Source organism: Carcharodon carcharias, chromosome 7 (assembly GCF_017639515.1).
Source record: "Carcharodon carcharias isolate sCarCar2 chromosome 7, sCarCar2.pri, whole genome shotgun sequence".
Lineage (NCBI taxonomy): Eukaryota > Metazoa > Chordata > Chondrichthyes > Lamniformes > Lamnidae > Carcharodon > Carcharodon carcharias.
This window is the reverse complement of record NC_054473.1, coordinates 142,312,737-142,336,656: the sequence shown is the minus strand read 5'-3', so window position 1 is coordinate 142,336,656 and position 23,920 is coordinate 142,312,737. Positions and strand designations below refer to the sequence as shown.

The following is a 23,920-nucleotide window of genomic DNA, read 5'->3' as shown; positions in this document are numbered from 1 at the left end:
AAGGTACCCTAGCAGCTCCCATGACATGTACATCCTGAGACACTCCCAGGTGCCAAGGCCCCTCAATGCTCCAGCCTGACTGATGGAAGGCTGCTGGGCAACAAGGGCTATCCCTTGAAAAGATGGCCCATGACACCTCTCCGCCACCCAAGGACAGAGGCAGAGCAGCAGTACAATATGAGTCATGCCTCCACAAGGGCTTTGATAGAGAGGACCATTGGTCTTCTCAAGATGTGCTTCCGATGCCTGGACCATTCAGGGGTGCACTACAATACCCCCCAGATTGGGTGTTACTGATAGCGGTTGCATGCTGCACTCTCCACAATCTGGCATTGGCAGGGGTGGATCCACTGGAGGAAGAGGATGTTGACGCAGCTGCACAGGCCACAGGTGGTGAATCCAGTAGTGAGTCAGAAGAGGAGCACGGTGAGGAGAATGCTGAGGGCCTGGAGACAGACCTCCAGGGAGGTAGGGACACCAGGGATGCCTTGATCCAACACTCCGTCAGCTAGGCTGCCAAATAAGACCTACCACCTCATGCCAGGACTGCTGCCTCCGTCGTGGATCGCAGAAATGACCCTTTCCTTGGCCCCCAAGATACACTCAGTGCCTGAGCCACACACATCCAGCATTACATGCAGGCCTACCCTGCATCTACAAAACAAATGAAGCATACTCTGCCCAATAACCCAAAAGCAAATGTAATTTAATGTTGGAACTCACATAGTATTGAAGAGAACAATATCCAGTGCTGGTAGTCACACCATTAAAAAAAGAAAAACAAAATGGGGCAACAAAAGATCACCCGTGACCAGTCCCTCTTGCGCTTAAGATGCTTTAAACTTACGTCTTCGGGTGCTATGTCTAGGTGCCGCCCCCTCGCTGGCACCAGCATTGGAGACAGCCTGCTGACTCTGCTGTCTTGTTGGCCTTGAAGACCTTGGCGGTCGTCCTCTGGCCAGTGGAGCCTGTGCTGGCCTCGCCTGGGAGGGAGCGGCCAGTTCAACAGCTGGCATCTCCCCAGTTGCCACAGGCTCATTGATGCGATGGTCACTGGTAGAGGGGCAGAGGAGATACTGCCGTCAGCCAGAGGGCCCTGAGAGGAGCCTGCAGAGAAGACAAGCTTGTGTGCCAACATGAGGTGGCTGTGGACCTACCTGCACACCATTGATGGATGGTCACCTAACTGGGAAACTGGGTGCCCCATCCATCTCTCACACGGGTACTGACCAGTTGAGGTCAGTGCCTGTGTGAGGGCCATGTATCTGAGCACAACCCCAGGAACCGCTGATTCTATTCCTGGAGCAGCCTCTACATGAGTCGCCATTCTCTCCATGGAGGAGGCAGTGCGCTTGGCCATGAGAATCAATACAGTGCTCACACTCCGCAGGGTTTCCTCTACAATGGAGACCATGGCGCGCATACCCTCTTGAATCTTTGCTAGATTCTCCTGTACACCCCACTGGAGATCTGGCAGCTGCTGCCTAATGAATGACTCCAGAGGCTCATCATCAGCCTACGACTGAGCATCATCCTGGTCTCCAGTGGTCCTCCAATGTTGGTGCCCTGGGCACTCTCTGCCTCCGCCTGTATCTCACGTGAGTCTGAAGTGCCCTCATTAATGTGCACCGAGATACCAGCTGCTGAACTAATGCCCACCGAGGTGTTGGTATCTGCACTGGTGCCTGGATCAGAGAGAGAGTGTGACACAGTTGCGCGGGGAGCATGGTGGTCCTCCGGGGTCAGGGGTGGCCATTCCGGGTCCGGAGAGCAAATGCCTGCTGGTGAATCTAAAAGGGAGAAGAAGGACATGTCATTAGTTAAAGTCATCACACTGTCACTGTGCATGCCAGGCACCCTGGTGAGACAATGGAGATCTGCATCATGGTGCCATCGTCTTTCAATGATCAATGAGGACTCCAGATTCGAGGCTCACATCAATGAAGAGACAACACTTGAATGATTGCACAAGCCAAAATTCTCTTCTCAGTGCACTGCACTCTTACTTTCATCTGGCACCCCAACTTCACCCTGGCCGCTTGACTGAGGTGTATAGTGCCTCTCAAGCTCCAAGGCCTCTTGCTTGTACCAGGAGAGGATGAGGAAGTGTGGGGGTCCTCCGCCAGTCTGCAACCTCTCAATATTTTTACGGGGTGTCTTCTCCTGAAAGGACAGAGGAGCATTGATTAGTCCACTCTCTACCTACAGCGCCATTGCAGACTCGCCAACCCCAGCTGAGGAACACCTTGCAGGGCAGATCTGAATCGTGGCCTTCGAGGCGCAAAGCACTCAGTCAAAGCAGCCAGGCCTCAGCCCCTTGGTCAGCTTCAGTGTGATTGACAGTTGGCACTCAGACTCTAACACCCCTGAACTCCACAGTGGGATGGCCAACCCAAAACAATTCAACATACTGACCCATGCCAGCATGGTACTCACCCTCCCTGAGTGCAGCATGTCATTGAAGCGCTTCGGCACTGCACCCAGGTGCGCCGCACCACGTCGTTGCTGCTCACCTGGGCTGCCACCTCCTCCCATGCCCTCTTGGTGAGGTGCAGTGGCCTCCTCCTCCCATCTCTGGAGACAAGGGTGTCCCTTCTGGCAGCCACCTCCTCCAGGAGGAGTGGCGAGGCATTCATCAGAAATGCAGGGGATGCTGAGTGCCCAGCCGACCTCACCTCCCGCCTGGTCTCAGCATCCCCATTTGCAGCCATGTTGCTGCTGCAACTCTGATGCTGGCAGACTCCCTGGGGCTGCCTGTGCCATTTTTGAGCCGGCCGCCAGGTCGCCATTGGACCCGGTGGACAACAGGCCCCCGCCCCCACCCGCCCCTTCTCAGAGGTTCTCTGGCCAGCGTTCACACTGAGCGGGTTTTAATTGGCCCACCAGCATGAAATTGCGGTTGGCCCCGATCGTTGGGGGCAATTGGCTTCCTGACCGCCCCCACCCACCCAACGAGGGCAAAATTCTGCCCATAGTTCAGAATAGCAAAGGCGACAGGTAGACAAAAGGGTTTGGTGGATGGAGGGGGTGGGGTGGATTTTGTGAAGCCTGCAAGACCGGGAAACGTGGCATGTGGGGTGACTGAATTAGGCAGGAAATATGGGTTTTCTAATGGTGGGTTGAGATGCAGAGATTAAATCAGTGACGCATTTGTGTCGTGTTGGGCCTCATGCCCTCCTGTGGCAGGCTCCCACTTATAATACATTTTGCCATGAATACTCCTTAGTGTAAAAGGTTTTTTAAGTATTCCCTATCTTTAAGATAAAGTCAGCGGGGCATCAAAATCTCCTGGCACCCAGTTCATGTTCCTTTAAAGGTGGCATGCATTAATCAGCTTTGTGCCATAGTGTCTGTGGTCAGTGGTTTTCCTCGTTGAACTCTGTGGCACAAGTGAGGGGAGCAGCAGAATGGCAGCTTGCATGGAGACTCAGGACTGGCAAGGGTGAGTCTGTGGTGAGTGGGTTGGTGTGGAGTGGGGCTGGGGGCATGGAGGTATGGAAGACAGAAGGGACCGATGTCCTGGATGTGGTGGGGGTGGTGGGAACAGTAAGACAAGGTAAAAAAATGAGGGCCTAAGGGGCATTGTCAATAGTGTCCACATGTGAATCCATCTCAGGGCATTGGCTGGCAGAATCCTTAGAGAGCTTTGAGTTCACCTACAGCATTTCAACTATCCCCTCTGAGAGTGATCTCAGACAATGTACATTACAATGCATAGAAGGGAGGGCCAGCTGAGCCTGCATGTTCAGCCATGTCACACAGAGTGGTCAATACAACACTGGACACTAATATGAACATTCAATAAAGAGTGAACAAAAATACATAACATTGGGCAGATTTTTCCCAGATTTAAACTAAGTGTTTTACCCACTGGCCGTGATGGTGGGTTTTCACGCCATATTGTTCCAAACCCGCCTCATTATTTATGCATTCCTGGGAAACACGCCATTTCCATGGTGGGCGGGCTCTCATTTGCCCTCCCACCATCACCCCGCCATTGCATCACACCGGCTGCCATGTTCAAAAGGCATCCATCAGCAAAACACTCACTGCCACCAGCTCACCACCACTGCCCAGGATACATGGCCAGCAAAGGGAAAAAGACTGTAGACCCCTGCTTCAATGGCAGGTCCCTCGAGTTACTGCTGGACACTTTGGAGGCCCACCAGGATGTCCAGTATCCCCGCTCTGGCCGCAGGATGGGCAGCAACATGACCAATCCAGCTTGGGAGGTGGTGGCAGTGGTGGTCAGCGCCAATGCCCTTCAGAAGAGCACAGCCGTCCAGTGCCACAAGAGGATGAATGATCTCCTCCGTTCTGCCAGCGTAAGTCACTCTTTCACACTTTTCGTCACTCTCAACTCACACACTCAAACCCATCACACATCCACAAGGCCTTCACTCATTGCTAGTTCAAGGGACATCACCATTGATTCTCTCACACATACCTTAATTGTGCTCATCCTGTCCATGGGCCACCCACCCACACAGGCCAAGCATTCTTATCATCCGGCCTGGCAGGTGTCCTGATACACTCTCCCCATCTCTATCCATGCAGGACAAGCTGGCACACAACAGGGAGAGGTTGCAGACCAGTGGAGGAATGCCCAAAATCGAGGTCCTCATGGTCTTTGAAAACAGCCATCCAGGTGGCTGGTGAGAATCTGGACTGTTCCTGTGCTGACGGCCAAGGCATTGAGGTCAACACTGGTAGGATGGTGGCCGCCATGGAGACCTTGGTCCAGGACGTTACTCCTGCACTGCTGCACAGGCTCAACTCCATTGCTGTCACCTACACAGTGTGTACATGAAAGGGGTGCGGGGTAGCCCGGTCTCACTCCAGCCACACCTTCTCCTCAAGGAGTCAGGCAGGGGCCCTTGGGCACCCATAGGGTGGAGGATTAGCAAGTGTGCCCTCAGGGCCATCCACCCAGGTGACTACATGAGTGACCGACCCATCCAAATCTCCTCTTGTTGTGCCCTCAGCAGCTCCAACTTCAGAGGCAGAGGAAAGCACCACTGCCACACAGCATGACCCTGAAAGCAGACTGGGGCCCTCCAAGTCTCAGCCATCCGGAAGACGCCCACCAAGGTCATCACAGACAGGAAGTCACAGTCAGCAGGCTGCCTCCACCTCTGCCGTGGTTGTCCAGGCAGCACCAACACGTATAGGCAGGGTTAGGGAAGTTATAGAGAATTAGTTACATAGCCTGTGCATGGGTGTAAATCACTTGTATATACTGTTCATTATTGTCAATAAACTCTCAAGAATGCCTCCCTGCCTATAGCTCCTTGTTCTGATGAGCAGTGCTTGTGTCACTCAGAGGTGAAACCTTTCTGCATAAGATAACGGCAGGTGTCTCAGTCCAGGGCCTCTTTCCTGTGCTCTGTGTAGCCTTCAGACCAAAGTGATGGTCCAGCCTCGTGCTCCCTGGAAAAATTACTGGTGCCTGCACCTCAGCGATGCTTGTCATTGCTGCCAGAATGTAACGGGCAGGTACCACAGAATTCTCTCATTCTCTCGATGTGCTCTCAGCACTTTTATGGAGGGACTGGCCCCCATCTTTTCAGCATCTGTGACCACTAATGCTGCGCTCCAGCTCCTGAAGGGCTCAGGCAGACAAAGCATCAGGTGCTTCCAAAGTTTCATGGCTACGTCTCTATGATATGACCCTGATCACGGAGTGCAAGCGAGCTGCCCTCGGCCAGACAGGAGTCAGACATTCTCAGAGACTATGTGAAGATCTATGGATTGTCCTCATTGCATGTCATCATCCTGCAATCGAGCGACTATTAGGGCTTCCACTGTGTCTCCATGACAGGAGTATTCTCATTGAGGGTATTCGCATTACTATAAGCCAGACTGGAGTCGAACATTCACAAATGCACTGTGAGGATCTATGGTGTCACCTCACTGCATGTCGTCATCATCCTGCACAAATCTGGCAGCTATGAGGGCCTCCCTTGCACGCCTGCCTCATCTGGTGCGAGGGCCTCATCCCTGTCATCGTTGGCTCCAAGGACCTCCTCACCCTCATCCCCATTGGCGTCCTCCTCATCGGAGGAGACCTCCAGCTCCTCTATCTTCTCCTCAGCCAGCTCCTCTCCCTGTTGCAGCACCAGGTTGTAAAGGGCACAGCAGATGACGACGATGTGTGACACCCTCTGCGGACTGTATTGCAGGGCTACACCAGACCGTTCCAGGCACTGGAACCTCATCTTCAGCGTCCTAATGGTCTGCTTCACCAAGTTGCGAGCTACTGCATGAGCCTCATTATATCGTCGCTGTGCTGCAGCCTGAGGCTGCCGCACGGGTGCCATCAGCCACGGCCTCTGTGGGGAGCCATTGTCCCTGAGGAGCCATCCCTGCAGCTTCTGTGGACCCTGGAAGAATCCAGAGATCTGTGACCAACTGAGGACGTAAGCATCATGCACACTCCCTGGAAACTGTGCGCAGACCTGCAGGATGTGTTTCTGGTGGTTGCACACCAGCTGCACGTTCAGTGAGTAGAAGCCCATGCAGTTGACGTAGTCCACCGTGTGTATCGAGAGAGACCTGAGCATCACTTGAGTGCAGTCAATCGCACCCTGCATCTCTGGGAGTCCATTTCTCCTCATCTTCTTCGCTCTCTGTAGCCCATCAGGCAACCAGCTAAGTCACTAGGCTCCATGTTCCTAATGTGGTCCTCCTGCAGCATGAAAAAGAGAGAGAGAGACGTGGTTAGCATTGGTGAACTTAACACATTTCCTGGCTCTGTGTGATGGCCCCTTAATGTTACCTGGAAAGTGCTGGTCAACCCTCGGATGGCCACAGAGAAGTGCGCTGCATGGCTGCCCTGTCAGCCTGTGACATGGGGGAGACTGCTCCTAACCGGGATGCTGAGATTGCAAGGGACTGTGAGCACCTCCAGCTACATGGCCAGTGTTGGCGAGGAGATTGTACAACATGTGCAGTCCAACTGCTCCGCAGTCCAATAAAGTGGTCTGTGCCAGAGGTGGTTGAGGGGGGGAGGTGGATAGGAGGCATGGGAGGTAAGGTCTGGAGTGCTTGGTGGCACTTTGGTGCCTCCATGTTGCTTGCATGGCAGGCAGGCTAGGAGCCTGACCCCAGCCATTTCATTGTGGCTGCACCCGAACTGTCTTAGTTGCAGAGGGATGGTCAGTTTATACAGGTGTCCCTAATGCATGGCCACTTCCCTTGTCTACCCTGCCCCCACCTCGATTTCTTGTGTGTGGGATCGAACACAAGGGCAGCCCTACCCCCGCCCCCCCACCCCTCTCCCCCCCAACCTGACAATAGCAACAGTTGCCTCTGAGCTGGGCAGCAGATGCCCCCAGACACCACTCACCCCAAAAACAGTTGCCTTCACGGCAGGGCGACACTTCACCTCGGCCCCTGGCACCCCTGAAGGCTGCAAAGCAATAGGTGACCCTGATGAGCTGTGGAAAATGATGCTGTTCACTCACTTCAGTTCCCCCAAAGTGAAGGCCGCCAAGTTCACGTCACCTGTGTGATGTGCAACACATCAACATGCTTTCCTGCCAATATGGATGGATGATTCAGTGGGGGTGCAAGAGCCTGGCGGGTTGGCCTTTTAATGATATGATGTATTACAATGAGCTCCCCAGTGACTGATGGTGGAAAATGTGGCCTGCCATTGGCGGGCTTAGCAGACAATCGCAACCTGCCTTCCTGTCGTCATGAAACCGATCATGCCATATTGTCCACGCATGCCACCAATCATGCTCGCTGCCAGTGGGCATGGAAAATTCCACCCATTGTTTCTTCCACAATAAAGAAATGCCCCTACTACCCCATAACCATCAATATGTGCCAACCATGAGGCATACCAGTACATTTAGTCATAAGTCTAATCTAGTCTCAACATGCAAACATTAATAAAGTGAAACCAGTGAAATATTTACAAGTGAAATTTAAAGTTGGAAAAACACGTGTACCACCTTTATACTCTCAATAAATCTTAATGGCAATGAAGCTGGGAGGGAAAGTTGTGCTCGTGATGCAGGGCCTCCCTGTTCGCCTAGGAGACTCTTTCTTAGCCCCCAGGTACCTACTACATTGTCAGCTGATGGCACGTTTCACCACTGAAGCGGTTTCCCTGCCTTGATCGCAAGTGTCTCCCATGCGCACCAGCATCACTTCAAATTCTAATTGTAATCACATGGGAACCAGCAAAGTGTAAGACAGCAGAAGTGGCGCCCACTCTCTGTTCCACTGTCAGGAACACATGCCACAGTTAGAATTCCGCCCATGATGTGTAATAACCTGCAGAGCTGACTGCATGAATGCGGCTGATTTCAATAAGTTAATTATACTATTATTGCATATTTGCTCAGGTACGTGTTTAACTTCTAGTAGCCAGTTGGTGAAGGAGGAGACTAGAAGTGAATCTTTGCTAAGTTTTAGATTTATTCACATTGTGAAACATCACAAATGTATAGCTCCTAATTTTACAACCCACCGCCAGTGTCCCTGGGTGTCTCTTTATATGTGATTAAGTAATTAGCCAATTAGTGTCCCTTACCTGTAAGCACTTTATCTTAATTTATACAATTAATACCACCTGATGCATGTGAGGGATTTTTGGTGAATATAATGGAAAATATAATGGGAAGTGGCTACATAAGGTGTAAAAATTCAGACAGCCATTAGAAATGCTGAAAAAAAGGTGCTGAAATTTGAGCCTTTCAAGGTTTATTTGGAGGGAAAGAAGTGACAGGCAAAAACAAGGTGGAGGTATGATATGTAGTGTAAAGGCAAGTGACAGATTAGCACAGAACTCAATCTCGGTTTCATAGCTGGTGAAGTGGCTGATTTCCTTCCCCAGCCCCTTGAGCCTGTTCTAGGCCATTGCAATCAGCACAGATGAATTACTTTATGTTTTCATTGTAAGTAATTCATTTTATCCTACTTGATTAGTAACTTGTTTAGTAATTATGCCAGAAAATTGAAATTAGATTCACTTTGTGATATAATTCAGTTCATTCAGAGCTCTTTACAATTCTACGGCTTGTCTACCCGTGATTGCCTGCATTCATCTTTGACCTGGCAAACATTTGAATCATCTTAATTGCAAGCTACAGAAATACAGATTCTCAAACTTTATTTAATACAGACTCATTTTGCTGTTCAAGTGCTTTCCATGTTGTGTTTTATATAAAATTAATTCCCATTACTCAACATTGAAAATTGTATTCATGTTAATGATGTATGGAATTTAATACATACAACGTGAATCTGACCAGAAAGTTTATTGATGTATAATGAAATTGAGCAGTGGAATCTTTTGCTGTCATTGGTAGCGATCTTGGAGGTGTGTAGGGCATGTAATTAGGCAGGGTGGCTGCATACCAGAACCTGCCTCTGCCGGAATTAAGTTCAAGGCAGGAAGGCCTTGCTTGACCTTCTCACCCTGCTGCCAATTGAGACCCTTAAATGGCCAATTAATGACCACTTAAGGGCCTTATCCCGCTGTCGCTGGTATTAACCCAGCTGCAGGCAGGCCTATGAGGCATGCATGACAGATAAAACTGTGCAGCCAGCTTGGCACCTCCAGGGGAGGGGTGGGGTCTCTCGATCAAAGGCACTCAGTGCCTGATTGAGGGAATGGACATCAGGAAGGGGATGGGGGTACTGTGAGCCACCCCCTGCCCTTGCTGCTGAACCTCCTGCACAACTCTCCCTGTGACCCCCCAAACGGGACCCACCGCGTTCCCCACACCCCCCGACCCCAATTAAGTACTTGTGGCCTGGGTCATTCCACAACCCTGGGACTCTGGAGCTTGTTCTTCCGGCAGCAGCCAAGTTCCGATTTTCAGACTGCTGGTAAGCAAAGTGCATCGGTCTCCACTGGGTTCTTGGGCAGAATCTTGTTGAACCATCAGGCATCTCACCTGCACTCTGAAGAGCCAACGAGAGACCTGTGTTGCCTCTTTTAGGGAAGTGCCTGCTGAACCACAAGCCAATCAGGCAATACCAAGTCCAGCAGCGGACATTCCCCTGGAAACTAGGCCCCGTAGATAGAAGTCTCACGCCAGCCAATCAGAGGCAAGTAGCTCTTGTGCTCAACAGCACTACACAGGCTGCTATATATTATGATCAGGATGTAAAATAGGATACAGCAAAATGGGAAAATGGAACTTGACATTGGACCATATCACAAACTGCCTTTATGTGTGTAAATTGTATCCAAAGCATATTTCCTGTTTATCGATTTTGCTTGCATCAGTAGTAAATAGTATAATGTGATGTCTTCATCATCATCTTTCCGTCTATGAAAGATGCTGAACATGCAGCAAATCATTGGTGATGGTGCACATGGTGCACTTTTGCTGATAGCTGAACAGACCAATCTGTGAGAGGCAGGTTCTGTCACAAGTGCTGCATATGGGATGGATATCACGTGCCATTGTGAGGTGCTGTTTTCATCATTGGTGCCTGCCATCAAGTTGCTGTAGCCACTGATCATCATGGTGGCACATGCCAGGCGACAGTTAGTGCCGTCATTTCCCTTTGTTGACTAGTGTCTCCCATCTAAGAAAATCGATGTTTAGGGCCTTAACATCACACATGCAAGCATCTTTGAAGTGGAGTTTTGGGTGTCCTATTGGTCTTCTGGGTCAGGCTACCTTCCCATACAGAATATCTTTGGGAATGAATCCATCTTCCATCCTGAATGTGCCCAAGCCAGCAAAGTCACCTCTGTTTCTTGAGTGCTAGCACAATTGTGATTTGGCTTTGAGACGACTGTTGCATTCATGATTTTGTCCTTGCATAAAATGCTGAGAATGTACCACAAACAACAAGATTATAAATTGTTGAGCTTCCATTCTTGATAGCTATAAGTCATTCATGTTTCACAGCCGTACAACAAGGACCTGAGAACACAGGCCTCATAAACCAGCATCTTGGTCCTAAGGATCAGCTTGTTGTTTCCCCATGCACATTTTATGAGTCAGCCAAAAGTGGTAGCTGCTTTTCCTGAATGTATATTGAGCCCTGCATCAAGAGTCAGATTGTCTGTCACTATGGAGCCAAAGTAGCAGAATTTGATAAGCACTTCTAGTGGCTTGTAGTTTAGAGTGAACAAGGATGGTAATGTGACACCGTGTCCCATAACCACAGATTTCTTATCAGGGAGAACAAGTTATGGGAGCAACAGTCCATGAGATTTTGTAGCTGAGTTTCAGTGTGCAGAGCTAACACAGCATTGTCAAGTTAAAGTAGGTCTCTAATCAAGATGTGCTGTATTTTTGTCTTCATTTTCAAATTGGACAGATTGTAGAGTTTTCCATCTGACCTTGTATTCAGGTAAAATTCTTCCATATCTGCAGGGAAAGCAAAGGTCAGGAGTATGGAAAAGAAACTGCCAAATAAAGTGGGGACTGTGATACAGCCTTGTTTCACTCCATTCACAACCCTGAAGCTGTCAGAAGTGGAACTGTCAAACTATATTTTACTGTGCTTGTTGTCATGAAAGCAGTTTTGGTCAACAGCCAATTTTTTCAAAATCTTGTAGAATTCTACACTGCTGACTGTGTTGAATGCTTTCATGAGATCTTCAAAAGCAAAGTAGAGAAGCACACCCTGTTCCCTATACTTCTCTATAAGGGGAAACAAGCAAGACTCTCTCTGAAGGGAAGTTTTCTGTTTAGCAGATCAAACAGATCCTTGTGTTGAAGCAGGTCTCTGAGAATGGAGCAGAGACTGTGTTTCTTTGTGTGTTAGATAGTTGGAAAGGCCAGAGAACTGAAGACAGGAAGGACAAGGGATTGTGCATTGAAGAATACCCATTGCTGCTGTTTTAGTGTTGCCTGAGCCCACCAGACCAGTTGAAGAGTCAGAGAAGGGAGTCCATGGGGTTTCTGTGCCATCAGGACTGCAGTGACCCAAGTGAGAGAGGGTTCATAGTTGTGCACCTTGTTGGCGTTAACCGGGTTTGGGGACTTCAGATGGAATATGACTTGGTGGATGTGACTCAAGGGACGAAATGATTCAGTGGGAAGTGAGAGATCCTACATAACAGAGGTCGAGTTGGAAAGCCTGTGAGATTGCATAGGGTAGCACACTTGAGCAGGAAATAATATGAGTGCTTGTAACTATGTGAGGCATATCTTTGTTGTAACAATGATTTAAAGTGAAGCTTATCTTGTTATGTAAAATATCCTGCACCTATTAATTAATGTTTGAATTATGTTAATTTGAGTTAGTTTCTTGCAGTAAAAATTTAAAAAGTGAAATTTTGTTCAGCAATTTTTCTTTCTGTTGGCATCATGGCGATTCTTTTCTTTTAAAAGTTACCACTTTCTATAGGAATTGGAGCAACAGAGAAACATGACAACCAAATCATGCACAGTAAAGTGCCACAAACAACAATGAGATCGATAAGAAGATAGATTGTTTCCTTCCTTAAAACACACCTTAAAACTCTTTGACCAAATTTTTTGTCATCTGATAGTTTCTTATGTTGCTCAGTGTCATAATTTGTTTTATAATGCTCCTGTGAATGCCATGGAATGATTCATGATGTTAAATGAGCTATATAAATATAAATTGTTGTTGTTAGTGATAGGCCATTGAGGTCACCTCTCCTGCTCATCTTCAAATAGTGCCATGAGATATTTTATGTCAACTAAGAAGGTAGCAAAGATCTCAAACAAGAACAAAAATACCTGGAAAAACTCAGCAGGTCTGACAGCATCAGCGGAGAGGAACACTGTTAACGTTTCAAGTCCGTATGACTCTTCAACAGTACGAAGGAAAAATAGAAAAGAGGTGAAATATAAGCTGGTTTAAGTGAGTGGGGCCGGGGGGGGGGGCGGTGGGGGGGGAGACAGGTAGAGCTGGATAGAGGGACAGTGATAGGTGGAGATAGCCAAAATATGTCATAGACAAAAGGACAAAGAGGTGTTGAAGCAGGTGATATTATCCAAGGAATGTGATAATAAAGGTACAGGTAGCCCTAGTGGGGGTGGGGTGGGGGGAAGGGATCGAAATAGACTGAAAGGCAGAGATGAAGCAATGGATGAAATACATTTAAAAATAATGGAAATACGTGGGAAAAGAAAAATCTTTATAAATATTTGGAAGAAAGTGGGATCGGAAAGGGGGTGGAGATGGAGGAGAGAGTTCATGATCTAAACTTGTTGAACTCAATATTCAGTCCGGAAGGCTGTAAAGTGCCTAGTCGGAAGATGAGATGCTGTTCCTCCAGTTTACGTTGAGCTTCACTGGAACAATGCAGCAGGCCAAGGACGTACATGTGGGCATGAGAGCAGGGTGGTGTGTTGAAATGGCAAGCGACAGGGAGGTCTAGGTCATGCTTGCAGACAGACCGAAGGTGTTCCACAAAGCGGTCACCCAGTCTGCGTTTGGTCTCAGACCTCCCTGTCGCTTGCCATTTCAACATTCCACCCTGCTCTCATGCCCACATGTCCGTCCTTGGCCTACTGCATTGTTCCAGTGAAGCTCAACGCAAACTGGAGGAACAGCACCTCATCTTCCGACTAGGCACTTTACAGCCTTCCGGACTGAATATTAAGTTCAACAATTTTAGATCATGAACTCTCTCCTCCATCCCCACCCCCTTTCCGATCCCCCTTTTTTCCAATAATTTATATCGATTTTTCTTTTCCCACCTATTTCCATTACTTTTAAATTTATTTCCATCCATTGTTTTATCTCTGCCTTTTAGCCTATTTCGATCCCTTTCCCCCACTCCACTCCCACTAGGTCTATCTGTACCTTTATTATCACATTCCTTAGATAATATCACCAGCTTCAACACCTCTTTGTCCTTTTGTCTATGACATATTTTGGTTATCTCCACCTATCATTGGCCCTCTATCCAGCTCTACCTGTCCCAACAACTCCCACACCCCCCCCAAACCAGCTTATATTTCACCTCTTTTCTATTTTTCCTTAGTTCTGTTGAAGAGTCATACGGACTCGAAACGTTAACTATATTCCTCCCGCAGATGCTGTCAGACCTGCTGAGTTATTCCAGGTATTTTTGTTTTTGTTTTGGACTTCCAGCATCCGCATTTTTTTGCTTTTAGCAAAGATCTCAGTTTATCTTAAATATGACAGGCTTCATTTTATGGGGGCAGGGTGGGTGGGGTGGTGTGGACTGCTCAGCTCCCCACCCACACCCCTTAACCCCCGAAGAAAGTTGGCCAGAAGCCAATATGCCCAGAAGAAGCCGGTCCCACAGTCATAATGTGCTATGGGTGGGCTAAAGTGGTTGAGCATGGGACTCCTGCCCCTCAGTGGGAGGAATGGTCCCAGCCTCAGGAGCTGCCAGCCAGTCAGGTTGGCCGGCAACTCCAACAATCCCGGCAGCACCAGAGCTCAGTCGTGGGTGTTGCCGAGACTACAAGAAGGAGCAAAAAGAAGATGGATGGCTGCTCTAGAAAGGTAAGTCCCAGGGTTTTAAGGCAGGGAGGGATCCTGGAGCCCAGGGAGAAGGTGGAAGGATAGCGGTGGCGGGGGGGGGCAGGTTTTGGAGAGCAGGCGGTGAGGAAGGAAAGGGAGAGGTGATATCTTGAGGGTGCCCCTGATGCACAGACGGCACCTCACACATGTGACGCCCTTCACCCCGCTTTTTTTGATGTAGGCTGCAAAAAAGGGCATGCAACACGCCCGCCCACCTGCCCATGACTGCCATATTATGGTGTGGGCAGCGTATTATCCGGGTCAATAGGCTTGCTAACAAGCCTAATAGACCTTTAATTATTTATTTACATATAGCGAGCGGACTGCAGATTTCAGCACCTGCCCATTATGGGGGTCAGCTCAGGGGTGGGCAGGAAAGTGGTGGGCTAACTACCCAACCATTTTTATTTTCTTTTAAGCTGCATTCGTGCCAATCGTTTATTATATGAAACACTTAAGTTTTATATCGCCCTCTTACTTTGTCACAAAAAAAATGAAACTTTCCGAAAAGATTTTTTTTTAAAAAGTAGTACATCAAAATAGGTTTGTCGATTGCTATGCAGTACCTTAAATTGCCATCTTATTTGTGCTGAACGAGAATGTCAGGACAGTTCCTGTAGGCCTAAAGATGTGGTGTACCTTGTGGGTAAATCCAAATTTTATCTGGTGGTATTTAGCAATTGTCCCCACAACTGGATAAGCAAACATTTTGATATTTACCCTGGTGGCTTGTTAGCTGGGCCACTTGAGAAACATTAAAGAATGATTATTGCAGGTACATTATGAAAGGGTATAATTGCCTGATATTTATGTTTCACTGCCATTGCAATCGCTATTGCAGGAATAATACATTTAAGATCCACACTTTTCTGAGATTTCATTTGGAGTTCATTGACTTTGACAAAGTTATACATTTTTCAGGAAATATGTATTTTGTCCCTTTGATTCCTTAAAGAACTTGAGTTTATATAGTACCTTTCTGGACCTCTCAAAATGCTTCAAGCCAATGCAGTACTTTTTAAGCACAATCACTATTCTAATGCAGCATCTACTGTGCACAGGAATATCCCACTAACAGCAATGAGATAAATAACCTGATAATCTGTTTTGGTGCTGTTGGTTTAATAATAAATGTTGGCCATGACACTATAAGAACTCTCTGCTCTTCTTCCAATAGCCCTCTGTTCAACAAACTAATCCACAAGATGATGTCTCTGAAAGGACAATACTCGCTCGTTACTACAAATAGATTCATAAAAGATTATGTGCCGAAGACTCTGTTGGAAGCTTGAACCCATAGCCCTTGACTTGGAGGTAAGAGTCCTACTATTGAACTGAGGCTAACACTGTGAACGGAATTTTATTAGCCTGTTGGCGATGGGCTGTGAGGCGTGAAGGCTGCCAAACTAGCACAGAAAGGCATCAGATGATAGGAAAGCTGGCAAATGGGCTAACTGCCAGGAACACAACTGAACCACGAGACTGACAATTAAAGGCCTCTTCCCAGCTCCATGGGTATTTTGGAAGCAGTGGGAGGGCCTGCTGCCATGTGAGGAGACCATCCAGTGAAACCTGGCAGCCTGCAGGTGGGCTTGGCAGAGGAGGGGAGGGTGCCCTCCTTTATGGGATCTCCATGGCACACAGAGAGGCCCCCAGCAGCAATGGTCGCCCCTGCAGCAGAGGTGACACCTGCCCTCAGCAACCCCACTGTTTGCTTCACCTATTATACCTGTGTCCAAAAAAGGCTAGCTGCTGATGCCAGTTCCACCCTCTCTGGGATTGACAGGTAGCGCTGAATCTCAGTGCTTCCCCCATTCTGAGAGCCATGAATCCGAGAAATTGACCTTGCTTTCTGCCACATGCAGTGTTTGCCCGGGAGCTCAGGGAGATGTTGGAAGAGAGCAAGCACATGCTTACTTGCTAATAACAAAAAGACAATACTCTGAGATGAATATCTTTCCTAAATCAGTGTTCAACAGTGAAAGATTTCCTTTGCAACTTTTTAACTGTGGTTTATTTGGTTCACGAGTTAGAGTTTTATGGCGGATTATGACAGTTCTGCTCATTATTAGACCAGGGCATCCTCTGTGCTCCTTTCTAAGTCACTCTTTCACAAGCTTTGGGACCTTTAAACACTTACCTGAATATGACAGCTGATATTGTAAAAAAGGGCATGTCCTTCAGGCTGATCTCCTTTGCTGGTCTTTCCATGTATTCCACACGCTCTGCTGCAGGTGGGATGGGTAGTATTTGAGGAGGTGGGTGGGTGAGAATCTCAGATTTTGATACACTGCTTCCACTGTTTGCACTTGGCCTCTACCTGGGTTTACCAAAGATGCTCAAACTGGCTGGCACCTTCGCAGATTCTTCTCAAGTTTGGACGATCTCAAGCAAGAGATTCCAACAGATTGATGGGGATATAGCATTTTTTCTGGGAGGCTTTGAGTACATCCCTGAAACTTTTCCTTTGCCCTCCTGGTAACCGCTGGCTGTGACAAAGCTCGGAGTAGAGAGCTTGCACTGGGAGTCTTGTGTCAGGCTTGCGGGCGATGTAGCCTGCCCAACGTAGCTGATTAGCCATAGCCAGTGTCTCGATACTGGGGATGTTGGCCTGAGAGAGAGGACACATATATTGGAGCATCTATCCTGCCATTGAATTTGCAGGATTTTGCAGAGACATTGCTGGTGATATTTCCCCAGGGGTTTAAGGCATCTTCTCAACATTATCCATGTCTCTGACACATACAGGAGGGCAAGTAGCACTGCAGCCCTGAAGACCATGAGCTTGGTGCTGGGTTTGAGGTCTTTGTCATCAAACACTCTTTTCCTCAGTCAGCCAAAGGCTGCTCTGGCATACTGTAGCTGATGTTGAGTTTCAACATCGATGTCTGCTCTCACTGAGAGGAGGCTCCCAAGATATGAAAAATGATTCACGTTGTCCAATGGGCCACCATGGATCTTGATAACTGTGGGAGATGTGGATAGTGTTGTGCGATGGCAGCAGGCTGGTAGAGGACTTTTGTCTTCCAGATGTTTAGCCTAAGGCCCTTTCTTTCATACACTTGTGCAAATGCGTCAACGATAGTTTGGAGCTCAACCTCTGAGTGTGTGCATATGCAAGCATTGTCAGCGCACTGCAGCTCGATGACAGAGGTTAATGTGATCTTGGTCCTGAACTGAGGCGATGTAGGTTGAATGGCTTCCCACTCATCCTGTCGTGTAGCTCTAATCCAGCTGGGAGCTTCATGGAGATAGGGTGGAGTGTTGTGTTGAGGAAGATGGAAAAGAGTGTTGGTGCAATGACACAGTTGCTTGACCCCAGTTTGCACTCGTATTGTGGTAGATCCATTGGTAAGGATCACACTCACATGCCATTGTGCAGCAGGTGGAAGATGGTGATGGATATCTGTGAGCAGCCAAATTTGAGAAAGATGTTCTACAACCCCTCATGATTGACAAAGTCAAAGGCCTTTGTGAAATCAAAGAAGGCCATGAATAAAGGTTGCTGCTGCTCTCTGCATTTTTTTGGACTTGCCTTGCTGTGAAGATCATGTCCACTCTGCCCTTTGATGGATGGAATCCACATTGTGACTCTAGCAGGAGCTCTTCAGCCACGGGGAGAAGGTGAATGAGAAAGACTCTTGCGAGGACATTCCCTGTGACGGACAGCAGAGATACCCCTTTGTAGTTACTGCAGAAGGTCTTATGTCTGCTTTTGAACATGGTCACAATTCCAGCGTCACGCAGACCCCTGGCATGCTCTCCTCATTCCAGGTGAGGGAGATGAGGCCATGTATTTGTACTGTACAGAGACAGTGGAGGGCGAGAGAGTTAATGGAGAGGCTGAGCTTAGTGCCCACCTTCATTCTGGAATCTGTAGTCTTTCTTTTTAAGCATACATTCACTTTGTTTTAAAATATAACTTTTAAACATAATTCAATCCCCAAATGCTTTCAGTGAAGAAAAGTGTTAAACCCATCCTGGATTCAGTAATAGGTTCTTTTGGGATTTTATTTTATGCGCTCAGAGGTTTTAGCTTCACTAACAAGGCTAGCATTTATTTCCTATCTTTAATTGCCCCTGAGAAGATGGTGGTCAGCAGCCTTCTTGCATGGCCGTAGTCCAGCTGGCATGTGTACATGCAAAGTGCTTTTAGGGAGTTCCAGGATTTTGACCCAGTGACAGATGGAATGGCGATATGGTTACAAGTTAGGATGGCGTATGGCTTGGAACAGAAACTGCAGGTGGTGGTGTTCCCAAATGTATACTGCCCTTGTCCTTCCAGGTGCTAGAGGTTGTGGGTTTGGAAGGTGCTGTCGAAGGAGCCTTGATAAGTTGCATCTTGTAGATGGTACACACTGCTGCCACTGTGTGCTGATGGTGGAGGGGACAAATGTTTAAGGTGTGGATGGGGTGCTGAACAAGTGGGCTACTTTGTCTTAGAAGGTTTTGAGCTTCTTGAGTAATATTGGAACTGCAGTCATCCAGGCAAATGGAGAATATACCATCTCATTCCTGTCTTGTACCTTGTAGATGGCGGACAAGCTTTGGGAAGTCAGAAGGTGATGTAATTACTGCAGAATTCCTAGCCTCTGACCTGCTCTTGTAGCCGCAGTATTTTTATATGGCTGGCCCAGTTAAATTTCTGGTCAATGGTAACCCGCAAGGTCTTAATGGCAGGGGCATTCAATGATGGTAATACCATTGAGTGTCAAGGGGGGATTGTTAGATTCTCTCTTATTGGAGATGGTCATTGTCTGGCATTTGTGTGGTGTCACTTGTTACTTGCCGCTTGTTAGCCCAAGCCTGGATATTGTCCAGGTCTTGCTATATGCAGGCATAGCCTGCTTTGATATCTGAAGAGTTGCAAATGGTTCTGAACACTGTGCAATCATTGGCGAACATCCCCACTTCTGGTCTTATGATGTAGAGAAAATCATTGATGAAGCAACTGAAGATGATTTGGCTTTGGACACTACCCTGGTTAACTCCTGCATGACCCGGGGCTGAAATGATTGGCTTCTAACACCCACAAACATTTCCCTTTGTGCTAGATAGCTGTCATGGGCATTCACCCTCGCCTCACCTTTGGAATTCAGCTCTTTTGTTGGTGTTAGGACCAAGGCTGTAACTCCATTTTGGTTTGAGTACCGTCAATGGAAACCAACTTGAGCATCAGTGAACAGTTTATTGGTGAGTACTTTTTAAAAATACTTTCATAGATTTGGGCATCGCTGGTTAGGCCAACATTTGTTGTCCATCCCTAATTGCCCTTGAGAAGGTGCTAGTGAGCTGCCGTCATGAACCCTGCAGTCCACCTGGTGCTGGCATATCCACATTGCTCTTAGGAAGGGAGTTTGAGGATTTTGATCCATCGACAGTGAAGGAACGGTGATATAGTTCCAAGTCAGGATGGTGAGTGACTTGGAGGGGAGCTTACAGGTGGTAGTGTTACCATGCATCTGCTGCCTTTGTCCTTCTAGTGGTAGAAGTCACAGGTTTGGAAGATTCTGTCGAGGGATCCTTGGTGAGTTGCTGCAGTGCATCTTGTATATAGTACACATTGCTGCCACAGTGCTTTGCTGGTGGAGGGAGTGAATGTTTAGGTTAGTGAATGGGGTGCCGATCAAACAGACTGCTTTGTTCTGGATGGCGTTTAGTTTCTTCAGTGTTGTTGAAGCTGCACTCATCCAGGCAAATGGAAAATATTCCATCACACTTCTGACTTGTGCCTTGTAGATGGTAGATGGGCTTTGGGGAGTTAGGTGGTGAGTTACTCATCGCAGAATTTCCAGCCTATGACCTGCTTTTGCAGCCACAGTATTTATATGCTGGACTAGTCCAGTTTCTGGTCAATGGTAGACCCCAGGATATTGATACTGGGGGATTCAGCAATGGTAATGCCATTGAATGTCAAGGGGAGAAATTTAGAATTTTTCTTATTGAAGATGGTCATTGCCTGGCATTTGTGTGACATGAATGTTATTTGCCACTTTTCTGCCCAAGACTGAATATTATCCAAATCTTACGGCATATGGACACAGACTACTTCAGTATCTGAGGAGTTGCAAATGGTACTGAACATTGTGCAATCATCAGTGATCACCCCCTATCTTCCCTTAGGATGGAGTGAAGTGCTGCTTGGTAGCACTGTCGACCACATCTTCCATCATCTTGCTGATGATTGAGAGCAAACTGATGGGGCAGTAATAGGCCAGATGAGATTTGTCCTGCTCCTTGTGGGTAGGACATGGGAAATTTTGCACTGATGTACTGTGCTCCCATATTATTGAGGATGACAATATTTGTGGAGCCTACTCCTCCTGTTAGTCATGAATGGTGGTGGACAATTAAACAACTGGATGTGGCAAGACTGCAGATCTTTGATCTAATCTATCAGCTGTGTGATCACTTAGCTCTGTCTATGGCTTCTGTTGTTTAGTATGCTTTCTGTTGTTTGAATGTAATCCTGTGCTGTAGCTTCAACAGGTTGGCTCCTTAGGTGTATGTGGTGCTGCTCTGCTCCCACCTGACTATATACCGCTGTTCTGCCACCTCTGCTGGGTCTGTACTGCTGGTGGAACAGGACATATCCAGAGGTAGTGATGATGTCTGGGACATTGTTGTTAAGTATGATTCAGTGAATATGATTGTGTCAGACTATTGTTTGACTAGTCTGTGAGTCAGCTCTTCCAATTTTGACATAAATCCTGCGATCTTAGTGAGGAGGACTTTGCAGGGTGGACTGGGCTGGATTTGCCTTTGTTATTTCTGGTACCTAGTTCCCTGCAGGGTTGTTTGTCCAGATTTATTGTTTGACTTTTCGGCTATAGTTTGCTACAGCTGATTGGCTTGCTACACCACCTTGGAGGGCAGTTAAGAGTCAAGTACATCACACATTGGAGTCACATGTAGGCCAGGCCAGGTAAGGACAATAGATTCCTATCCCCAAATGATCTTTGTGAACCAGATGGGTTTTACAACAATCTATAGTAATTTCATGGTCACCATTACTGAGATTAGCTTTTTATTCCAGATTTATTAATCTATTGAATGGAAATCCTACTCTGGTCAGATTTGAACCTGTATCCCTGGAGCATTCATCCAGGCCTCTGGATTATTATTTCAGTAACATAAACATTATGCTACCAATTCCATTGGACAAGAGTTCAGTTGAGGATTTGGGAAACAGTTGGACATTATATTGTTAAATGGATCCAGGCCCAGATGCTGAAGTATGAAACCAGGCATAATTCTTTTCCTTGATAATAGGTTTATTCACAGGATGCAACCTTACAGATCTCTGCTTGTTAACTACTACTCCAGTGTCCCAGCTGAGTCTCCCTGTATGTGATCCCAGTCCTTACTCAAACAAGCCCATCACCTGTCTGTCTTTAACAACATAAACACAAACCATTAACATTTTTAGTTGAGTTTTTACTGCTTAACAGACTGAAAAATAACAGACTTAAAATAATAGTTAAATAATTTTACTGCTGCGATTTACTCAAATGGTGAATCACATCAACTCCTACGTCTTGAATAATACATGATTGGCTGATCAAATTGAGCAACACGTTCCTTTGGTTATTCATAATAGGCAGAGTACAGCCCACACTTGCAAAACCCAAAACAAAACATCAATTGTTAGATAAGCAGCACTTTATGAACAATCCTAAGTGTGTTATTAGCTTCACCAACAACCAATTTAAGACAATCAGTTAAGCTCTTAATGTGGCTCATTTATAGTTGGTAGAAGTGACAGGCATTCACACACAATGACCTGTTCCCTAAAACAAAAGGAATACGTTCAAGCCTTGCACCTTTTCTTGAATTACCTTGGAGCTTGGGGAGACTATAGCTCTGTGTTACTTTCTCCATGGCAATGCCTTGGCCAATCAGAGTCGACTTTCCAACCAATCTGTACCTTTTTCTCCTGTAGTGTAAATTGCTATGATCATTTGAAATTTGGTATTCTTACATTTGGCTTGATGTGTGAAAGACAAAAAGCTCCAGCAACATGTCTCTCTTTGCAGCAATATTCATTTTCTGTACTACCAAGCAAACAGTGAACTTGCATATTGAATTATTTTATATTCTGTGAAATCTAGACTCTATTGAATTATAGCTGCAAAATTGTACATGGTAAATATTCCTAGAAAATAGAATGAGAAATTTGTGGAATAAGATTTCTTTAAATAGCTCATTGTATGTGACGGCTAAATGGTGGGGAGAAAATGTGCACTAAATGATGAAACGATAATAAGAGTAGGACAGCAGAAAGACTGAGGGATTTAGATACTCACATCTTTTAAAATGGGAAGATATAAAACTGATTCATAAAATTTTTATAAATAGGAACATGGAGAAAAAATGCAAAGAGGCAATGCTAAACCTATATAAATCATTGGTTAGGCAGCAGTTAGAAACTGTTCCCAGTTTAGAAATATCAAAGCCCTGGAGAAGGTACAGAAGAGATTTATTAAGATGATACCAGGGATCAGAGGCTAAAAGTATAAGGGTGGTTTAGAGTAACTGGGTCTCTTTTCACTAGTATTGAACAGATTAAGAGATCAGATTAAAGGTGTTTAAACTTGGGTGGGGGAGGGGATTTAAAGGCCTCACACCTTCATGTTTGCAGGCAGAAGGACACATAAAATAAAACGTTGGCTAGTCCACCACATTCCTGCTCACCCTCAAGCTGTTCCCCATGGGCAGGTAGGTCTTCAGCCAGCCCATGCGCCCTTAGGCCTATTGAGGCCTTAACTGACCAACTAAAGGCCACTTAAGGGCCTCATTCTGCCTCCGCTGCAATAATGCATGTGACTGGGAAAGGCGGACAAAGGAGGCCAGCCCGCTACTTTGGTAACTCAGGCTAACTGAGTTACAAAGCCCACCTTTGGGGGATCCCCTGTGCCCATTTAAGCACCCACCCCTACCTGTGCCTCTGTCTCCAGCCTCCAAAATCTGACCGCCCACTCGCCTGCTCCCTCTCCCTGGAGTCCCCAGTCCGGTCCTTTCTTCTGACGATTCCCTTGTAGTTCCAGCAGCGGCCACTACAGAGTCCTGGTGCTGCGGGGACTGTTCTTGAGGGTCAGCTTCCTGTGTCTGAGGGACAAAGGTCCCCCTATCACCTTGCTAAAGCTGGCTCCAGCGTATTATCACTGCGGAACAGCCCTTTTTAAAGTCGGCGAGCTGCAGAGCAACTTTTCTATCGGGGGCGGGTGCGTGGGGGTGGGGGCGGTGGCGAGCAATATGTCCCCCCCCCCACTACCTCCCCATAAAATTCACCCCTAGGTATTTTGATTAGGGTAATAGAGAAAAACTATTTCCACTGAACTGGTAACTGGAGGATGTAAATTTAATGTTACAGTCAAAGCTATCAAGGGAGAATTTAGGAGAATATGTAAATGTAGAGGGTTATCAGGACATTCAGGCCTAGAAATTGGTCCACGCTGTTTTTTGG

At 47.1% G+C, this 23,920-nt stretch overlaps 1 long non-coding RNA gene across 2 annotated transcripts in view; it reads right to left on the bottom strand.

Annotated features, from left to right (window-relative positions):
* Window positions 1-23,484, bottom strand: part of LOC121280159 — a 101,512-nt gene extending 78,028 nt beyond the window's left edge. For both annotated transcript variants that reach the window (XR_005943548.1, XR_005943547.1), the window contains exon 1: window positions 23,394-23,484. This is a non-coding gene — a long non-coding RNA (uncharacterized LOC121280159). The remainder of the gene's footprint in view (window positions 1-23,393) is intronic.
* Window positions 23,485-23,920: the final 436 nt, after the last annotated feature.